The sequence below is a fragment of the Piliocolobus tephrosceles genome, chromosome 8, assembly GCF_002776525.5.
Source record: "Piliocolobus tephrosceles isolate RC106 chromosome 8, ASM277652v3, whole genome shotgun sequence".
Classification (NCBI taxonomy): Eukaryota; Metazoa; Chordata; class Mammalia; order Primates; family Cercopithecidae; genus Piliocolobus; species Piliocolobus tephrosceles.
The window spans coordinates 10,160,201-10,168,419 of record NC_045441.1 but is presented as its reverse complement, the minus strand read 5'-3'; positions in this window follow the sequence as shown (position 1 = coordinate 10,168,419).

Here is an 8,219-nt window from a genome sequence, read left to right as displayed (position 1 = left end):
GCCTCCCAAAGTGCTGGGATTACAGGCTTGAGCCACCACGCCCGGCCTGTGACTTTTTTTTTTAAGCCAACACCTTCAATGGGCACTTCATTCCAATCTACCACAACAGATACCTCAGCCAACTGTTGAAGTTATCACTGCACACCGGGTCTGCCAGAATCCTCCAAGACCCCTGTGTTTTCACTGCTCAGCCCCAGTCTGGCCCCGTAACCAACCTCAACTTCCCAGCCCTCCCTTTCCCTGCGCAACTATTGCCTGGGCACAATCCTTGTAACAATCTCTGCATCCGCCAGGAGCATTCGTTACTAGTAACGTAATCCAGTTCTGACCTTAAGCAGAAAATAAACGTATTTATTGATTAGCTCTCAGAATCCACAGAAAGGATGGAGAACCTAGGCTCGGAATTCCAGAGGAGCGAACAGTCAAAATCACACCAGCAACCAGCCCGGTAAACACACAGAAGCTGCCAGCAGGGGGCAGCAGAGGCCACAACACGGGATCAACAGCGTCCCCAGGGGCTGGAACTCCAACGCCCCCGCAACTACTGCAGCCCCACTGCCCCCGGGAGCTGTCAGTTGCAGCCCCTGCCAAGACCACCAGAAAGCATTGTCCACTGTGCCCCCCTCTTTGTTTTCCTAACACTTGACCCGATATCCGAGATTTATGCTTGCTGAGCATAAACCCCATGCACACCTGCTGGTTCTATTGCCAGGGAGGCTGCAAAAGGAGGATGCGACTATTTCTCCTTTGATCACGGAAGGCTGGGGTTCCACAGGCACCGAAAGGAAGGAAGGAGAGATGGGAATGAGAATGTCTTCCAGACAGCTCTGGCAGGATCGGGTGTGGGAGAGTGAGAGACCCAGCTGGGGTCTACCCAGGTCTGTGTCCTGGACATGTTGAGAGTTTTTCCAGAAGGCAGGGATGAAGTCTGGTTTGACAACACCCAAGTGACCCCAGAGGGTGTCATAATAGACTGGAAGGGTGACACATCCCAGGCACCTGCCACCCATCACACACACCTCCCACCCACTGGCATCCTTCCGCCCCAGGCACACACAAAGCCTCAGTCCAGAGATCAACAGTCTCAGCTCTGAATTTGTATAACCTGTGTGTAGGCTCATTGATCACAATCTCTGCCCAGCCTGGCTTGTGCATACTTCTTTCTCACTGTCAGGCAAGGAGCCCGTCCTGGCACTCCCATTGGCCTGTAGATTCACCTCCCCTGGGCAGGGCCCCAGGACCCAGGATACCTGTGCCTCCTGCCCAGAACCCTCCAAGCAGACACGATGGTAAGAATAGTGCCTGTCGCCGGGCGCGGTGGCTCAAGCCTGTAATCCTAGCACTTTGGGAGGCCGAGATGGGCGGATCACAAGGTCAGGAGATCGAGACCACCCTGGCTAATACGGTGAAACCCCGTCTCTACTAAAGAATACAAAAAACTAGCCGGGCGACAAGGCGGGCGCCTGTAGTCCCAGCTACTTGGGAGGCGGAGGCAGGAGAATGGCGTAAACCTGGGAGGCGGAGCTTGCAGTGAGCTGAGATCTGGCCACCGCACTCCAGCCTGGGCGACAGAGCCAGACTCTGTCTCAAAAAAAAAAAAAAAAAAAGAATAGTGCCTGTCCTGCTGTCTCTGCTGCTCCTTCTGGGTCCTGCTGTCCCCCAGGAGACCCAGGATGGTGAGTGTGGAAAGCAAGGGATGGGTGCTGGAGAGGACTGGAAGGAGGTGAGAAACAGGACATGTGGCTGGGAGAAGGGCTGGATGCAATGGGATTCCCTGGCATACGGCAGGGATGGGTGCCCAAGGCTGTCAACTCACTCAGCTCACACACACCCAGGAGCATTCAGGGAGCCTCTAAGCTCACCTGAAATAAGACCTTCAGGAATCTGAATCTAAAACCCCTAGTTTACAGTGAAAAAAAAGACTCCAAAGACCAAGCGACTTGTTTGGGGTCACACAGCCAGGACAGAGCAGGAATCACATGCCTGGAGCTGCTTCTGCTCCTGTTCCTTCCCTCCTTCCGGTGGCTGGGTGCACCTGCCTGACGCTGAGGGAAAGAGAGAGCAACCCCAAGGGGAAAGTGGAAAGGCAGGTCGGCTGGAGGGATGGTGCTAGAAGGAAACCTGTGCCCTCACCCCACACTCAGACACCACTGCAGTGGGTCAGGAAGGCGAATGGCCCGAAGAGAAGACAGTGGGAACTTGGTGGAAGATCAAGAGTCACTTCTAAGACAGAGGAAGGAGGCTGTTTGTGGCATGAGAATGTGCAGGATAAAGACATGGAAGCGAATGGCTTCTCAGTTGTGTGAGTTTAAAATTCATGACATTTATACATTCTCAGAATAGATGTTTCATGTTAGTTTTATAATAATCCCATTTACGGCTGGGCGCGGTGGCTCACGTCTGTAATCCCAGCACTTTGGGAGGCCGAGGCGGGTGGGTCAAGAGATCAGGAGATCGAGACCATCCCAGCTAATATGGTGAAACCCCATCTCTACTAAAAATACGAAAAATTAGCCGGACGTGGTGGCGGGCGCCTGTAGTCCCAGCTACTTGGGAGGCTGAGGCAGGAGAAGGGCATGAACCCGGGAGGCAGAGCTTGCAGTGAGCTGAGATCGTGCCACTGCACTCCAGCCTGGGTGACAGAGTGAGACTCCATCTCAAAAAAAAAAAAAAAAAATCACATTTAGAATGTTAATCCCATTCTGCATCCAAATCTTAATTATTCAGGGTTCTCCAGGGAAACAAAACTAATATACATTGTATACATATGCCCATATGTATATATGAATATACACTGTATATATACACTAAATATATATGTGTGTATATATATATACACGAGTGTGTGTGTGTATACACAAAAGAGAGAAAGAGAGGAGTTTTATTTAATATTTCTTGTGGCTCACACAATTCTGAGGGCTAAAAGTCCTAAATCAGCAAAGCAAGCCAGCAGGCTGGAGACCCAGCAAAGAGTTGGTGTTGCTGTCCTAAGTCCAAGGGTAGTCTCTGGAGGCAGAATTATTTCTTCACTGGGGGACCTCAGCCTTTTCTCTTGACGCCTTCCACTGATTGGATGAGGCCCACCCACATTGTAGAGGGTAATCTATTTTATGCAAGGTCTGATTTAAAGGCTAATCACATTCAGAAACTCATGAGCAAGAATGATTTCAGTACTTAAATTAGAAATCTGCCATATGACCTCCAACATTACTAACAATCACGTAAATTATATTCTTTTTTTTTTTTTTTTTTTTTTTGAGACGGATTCTCACTGTCACCCAGGCTGGAGTGCAGTGGCCAGATCTCAGCTCACTGCAAGCTCCGCCTCCCAGGTTCACGCCATTCTCCTGCCTCAGCCTCCCAAGTAGCTGGGACTACAGGCGCCCGCCACCTCGCCCGGGTAGTTTTTTGTATTTTTTAGTAGAGACGGGGTTTCACCGTGTTAGCCAGGATGGTCTCGATCTCCTGACCTTGTGATCCGCCCGTCTCGGCCTCCCAAAGTGCTGGGATTACAGGCTTGAGCCACCGCGCCAGGCTCGTAAATTATATTCTAAATTGACTATGGAACTAATTATGGAAATGTCCCACTCTCTCAGCTTCCATCTTGTACCAAACTGCAAGGTTTTGTACAAGATGGAAGGAATTCTGAGAGGTATCCTAGTCTTACCCTTTGCTGATCCATTCTGGGTCGCTTCTTGAGTTTTCTAGTAAATTCGCCTTCCTACACTTTCTAACTATATGTATTTGTCTGGTTAGACTAGAAATGTTTATTTCTCATGTCAAGTTCAATGCAGATTGGGAAAGGTTCCTCTCCTCCACAGGGTGACTCAGGGATCCAGGCTGTTTGCATCTTGGGATTCTTCTGTTTCATCCTGTGGCCTCCATAGTCATCAACTAAAGGGATAAGAGACAGTAGGGGCAAGCCAGGTGGTAGGCTCTTGGACCAGAAGAAAGACATCAGTCACTTCCACTCACATTCTTGTTTGACAAAACTCAGTCACATGGTTCTAATCTATCTATAAGGAGGCTGAGAAATGTTATCTTCTTCTGTGCCAAGCAGATTCAACTCTGTAGTGAAGGCACAGAATGGTCTCTGAAATATCATCCCCAGCATGAAAGCAGAGCCTGTTTCTTTGAGTGAGGCTTTGATGGTGTGAAGCTGAGAGCAGAGGAGAGAGCTGGGGAGGAAGAGGCCAGTGGCCAGCCTCCCCTCCTGGCCCTCTGCAGCCTCACAGTGGGACACCCTTGTATGGACCCCAGCCCTCAGAGTCTTTTCTTTTGCAGGTCATTACTCTCTGACCTGTCTCTACACTGGGCTGTCCAGGCCTAGCAAAGGCACCCACAGGCTGCAGGGCACTGTCTTCCTCAGTGACCGTGCATTCTTCCACTACAACAGTGAAGACGGGAAGGCTAAGCCCTGGAACCATGAAGACACGTGGAAGGAGTAGAGGACTGGGAGAAGCAGAACCAACTTCAGAAGGCCAGGGAGGACATCTTTATGGAGACCCTGAATAACATCATGGAGTATTACAACAACAGTAGTGGTCAGTGAACAACAGACTGTGGGGGTGGAAGGTCTAACCCAAGAGGCAGCCCCCCAAGTGTGAGTCGCAAGGGGTCAGCAGGATGGAAATAGTCCCAATCCCAGCAGAGGAACAGGAGGCACAGCAGAAACACAGACATGTCCGCATCCTGCCCACCCCACAGCACAGGTACTCCCCACTTCCCCATTGATTGCCCCATCCTCATTCCAGGCCTCAGCTCCCACAGGAAGTGATGGCAGAGTCACTTCCTGTCCAGGAAGCTCTGACCTCTCACCTCCACACCCCACCCATCAGAGGCCGATCTCCCGGTGAGAAGGCATCAGACTCACCCCTGTCGAGGGAGGTTGCCTGGAGAGTGAGCCACTCTCAAAGTCACTCAGACCTGGGCTCACCTGGTGGCTCTGCCCGTCCCAGCTGTTGACAGTTAAACGTTCCCAAAATATCTGGTCGAAATTTGCAAACACTGGAGCAGTGAGACCTACCTCCAAACAAGTTTGTAATATTTAACTATGTCACAGTCTGTCCTAATCTCCCTTGCAGCTCCATCGCCTCGGACAGGGTCCAGCCAGTATTGGCTCAATTGAAATTTGTGGAATGAGCAGACAAAAGCACGCGGCACACACTGTAGCCCATGCTGGGGGCTCAGGAAGTGCTGGATTCAAAACCACAGGCTGGTAGAGTTCCCTGCAGCCCTAAAGTTCCTCCTGTCCATAAGATGCAGACCAAGGAAGGGCCACCTGCACTATGGTTGGAGGAGCTGGTGGCAGAGCCCGCGCAGAGACGGTCCCTGTGCCCCCGGCCCAGCGCTCTTTCTGCTAAACCACACTGCCGGCCCCAAGGCAGCCAGCCCCAGGCCTGGTGAACTGCTGGTGTTAAATTATCATAGAGTGGGTGTCAAAAGATGGGCTACTAAGTACAAAAATGCCCAAGGTGCTACATGGGATCTGAAGGTTTCCAAAAGGAGGCAAGAGATAAGCAGACATTTGAAGGATGAGGGATGGGAGGTCTTGGTAAGGAAAATGGCCCGGGCTGTGTGTCAGCCATAGGAGAGGAGGGGGCACAGGTGACCAGAAAAGACACTGGGAGAAGCTTTGATGGACAGGAATAGAAATGTCAAAGTGGATAATTACGAGGAAGGAAGATGAAGAGATGAACACAGGGTATCAGGAAATAACAGTAACTGACATTTACTGAGCACTTACTTTGTGCCAGGCCCATCTATGAGCATATTTAATGCTCCAGAATAGCCCCCTGAAACCGTGCTCTTGGCATTGCTGTTTCGGAGGTGAGGAAATAGAGGCCCAGGAAGGTGACTGGCTCCAGCTCATGCAACATGCCAGGTGGGGGCGCGGAGAGACCTGGGACATGAGACCAGACAGCTTGAGAGCTATCAGTGTCTGTGCCAACAGCACCAACCAGTGCTGGGCAAATACCTGCTTTTATAATCAGAATGAAGAGGCTGTGTCCCCCGCCCTAGGAGATCCATTTCTGAGAGTTGTTGCTAATGGGCAAGAAGGTTGGGACTTTAGAGATTTGGGATAAAGATATCAAACACCAGAAAGCAAGATATAAGTGATCGGGTCGGGCGCAGTGGCTCACACCTGTAATCCCAGCACTTTGGGAGGCCAAGGCAGTTGGATCACCTGAGGTCAGGAGTTCGAGACCAGCCTGGTCAACATGTTGAAACCCTATCTTTACTAAAAATACAAAAATGAGCCGGGCGTGGTGGCACACATCTGTAATCCCAGCTACTTGGGAGGTTGAGGCAGGAGAATCACTTGAACCCGGGAAGCGGAGGTTGCTCCAACCTGGGCAATAGAGCAAGACTGTCTCTCACACACACATACACACAAAAATAGACCTCTAGATCGCCCGGAACCGGAGGTCAGGCCCACCCGTGTAACCCGGTCAGAGGGCTTTGACTTTGAGGGGAAGGGGAGCGCGTGAGAAAAAGGCCTAAGGGCAGGGACTGCCAAGGTCGTGGCCGAGAGAGGCCACATATGTGTGAGCTGAAGGGACACAAAGGATGTGTCTGGAGAGGGGCACAGGGAGGGCGTCCTTTGGGGAGCCTGGCGTGGTGTTGTCACCCCCGGGTTTGGAAGAGTACAGGAGCTGGCCAGGCAGCGGCTCCTCACCAGGACCTGCCTCCACCTTATTCCCCTTCGGGCCACTTGTCTGTCACTTCTGCTCTGTTTTCATTTTCTTTTCTTTCTCTTCTTCTTCTTCTTCTTTTTTTTTTTTTTGAGACGCAGATCTGACTATGTTGTCCATGCTGGTCTCAAACTCCTGGCCTCACAACATCTTCCCCACTCGGCCTCCCAAAGTGCTGAGACTACAAGCATGAGCCACCATGCCTGGTCTCTTTTCTTTCTTTCCTTTTTTGAGGGGGTGGAGTTTCGCTCTTGTTGCCCAGGCTGAAGTACAATGGGGCAATCTCGGCTCACCGCAACCTCCGCCTTCCGGATTCAAGTGATTCTCCTGCCTCAGCCTCCCAATAGCTGGGATTACAGGCCTGTGCCACCATGCCCAGCTAATTTTGTATTTTTAGTAGAGATGGGGTTTCTCCATGTTGGTCAGGCTGGTCCCGAACTCCCGACCTCAGGTAATACGCCTGCCTTGGCCTCCCAAAGTGCTGGGATTACAGGCGTGAGCCACTGCACCCGGCCTTAATCAGATTTTTCTTTTTGTTTTTCTTTGAGACGGAGTCTCGCTCTGTCGCCCGGACTGGAGTGCAGTGGCCAGATCTCAGCTCACTTCAAGCTCCGCCTCCCAGGTTTACGCCATTCTCCTGCCTCAGCCTCCCCAGTAGCTGGGACTACAGGCGCCCGCCACCTCGCCCGGCTAGTTTTTTGTATTTTTTTTAGTAGAGACGGGGTTTCACTGTGTTAGCCAGGATGGTCTCGATCTCCTGACCTCGTGATCCGCCCGTCTCGGCCTCCCAAAGTGCTGGGATTACAGGCTTGAGCCACCGCGCCCGGCCCAGATTTTTCTTAAAAAGAAGTGGGAAATCTCCTGGGGTTCACAAGGTAGATGCGGTCCCTGGCCTATACCTTGGGGTTTTCAGGATGAGAGCCTGGAGGAAGTCCCCAGCCTTTCTATTCAGTGGCAATACCGCTCTTCACCACAAGAGGGAGATGTGTGCACAGGAACGTCGACCCCAAAGCTGGAAACCGCAGCCCTGGCACCTGGTGCTGGCAGCTCCCACTCGGATCACCCTTAGTCACTCCTAGCTTTACTGCTCACTGCTCAGTGCGCCTTGGTTCATGAGGGAAAAAAGACAGAACTCACGTGCTCACTCTTGCACCGTTCTGCCCGAATTTGGCAAATCTTTGGACAGCTCTGCCCTCGTGTTGCAGCCTCGGGCTTTGTAGGCCATCGCTCCCAGCCTCACACCCTTCATCAATATCCCATCATTGCCCAGGACCCATAAGGCCTGTCGGGCCCAGGATGCAATCGTCCAGCTTCTGGTCTCTTTCCCAGCCGCCTCCTACCCTATACACTTTGTTTTTGGACAGCAGTGGGCTTATGTCAGCTGCGATTGCGATCACTCACCTTTGCCACCCGCAGACCTTCCTGCATGCTGCTTTTTTTTTTTTTTTTTTGAGACGGAGTCTTGCTCTGTTGCCCAGGCTGAAGTGCAATGGTGCAATCTCGCCTCACTGCAACCTCTGTCTC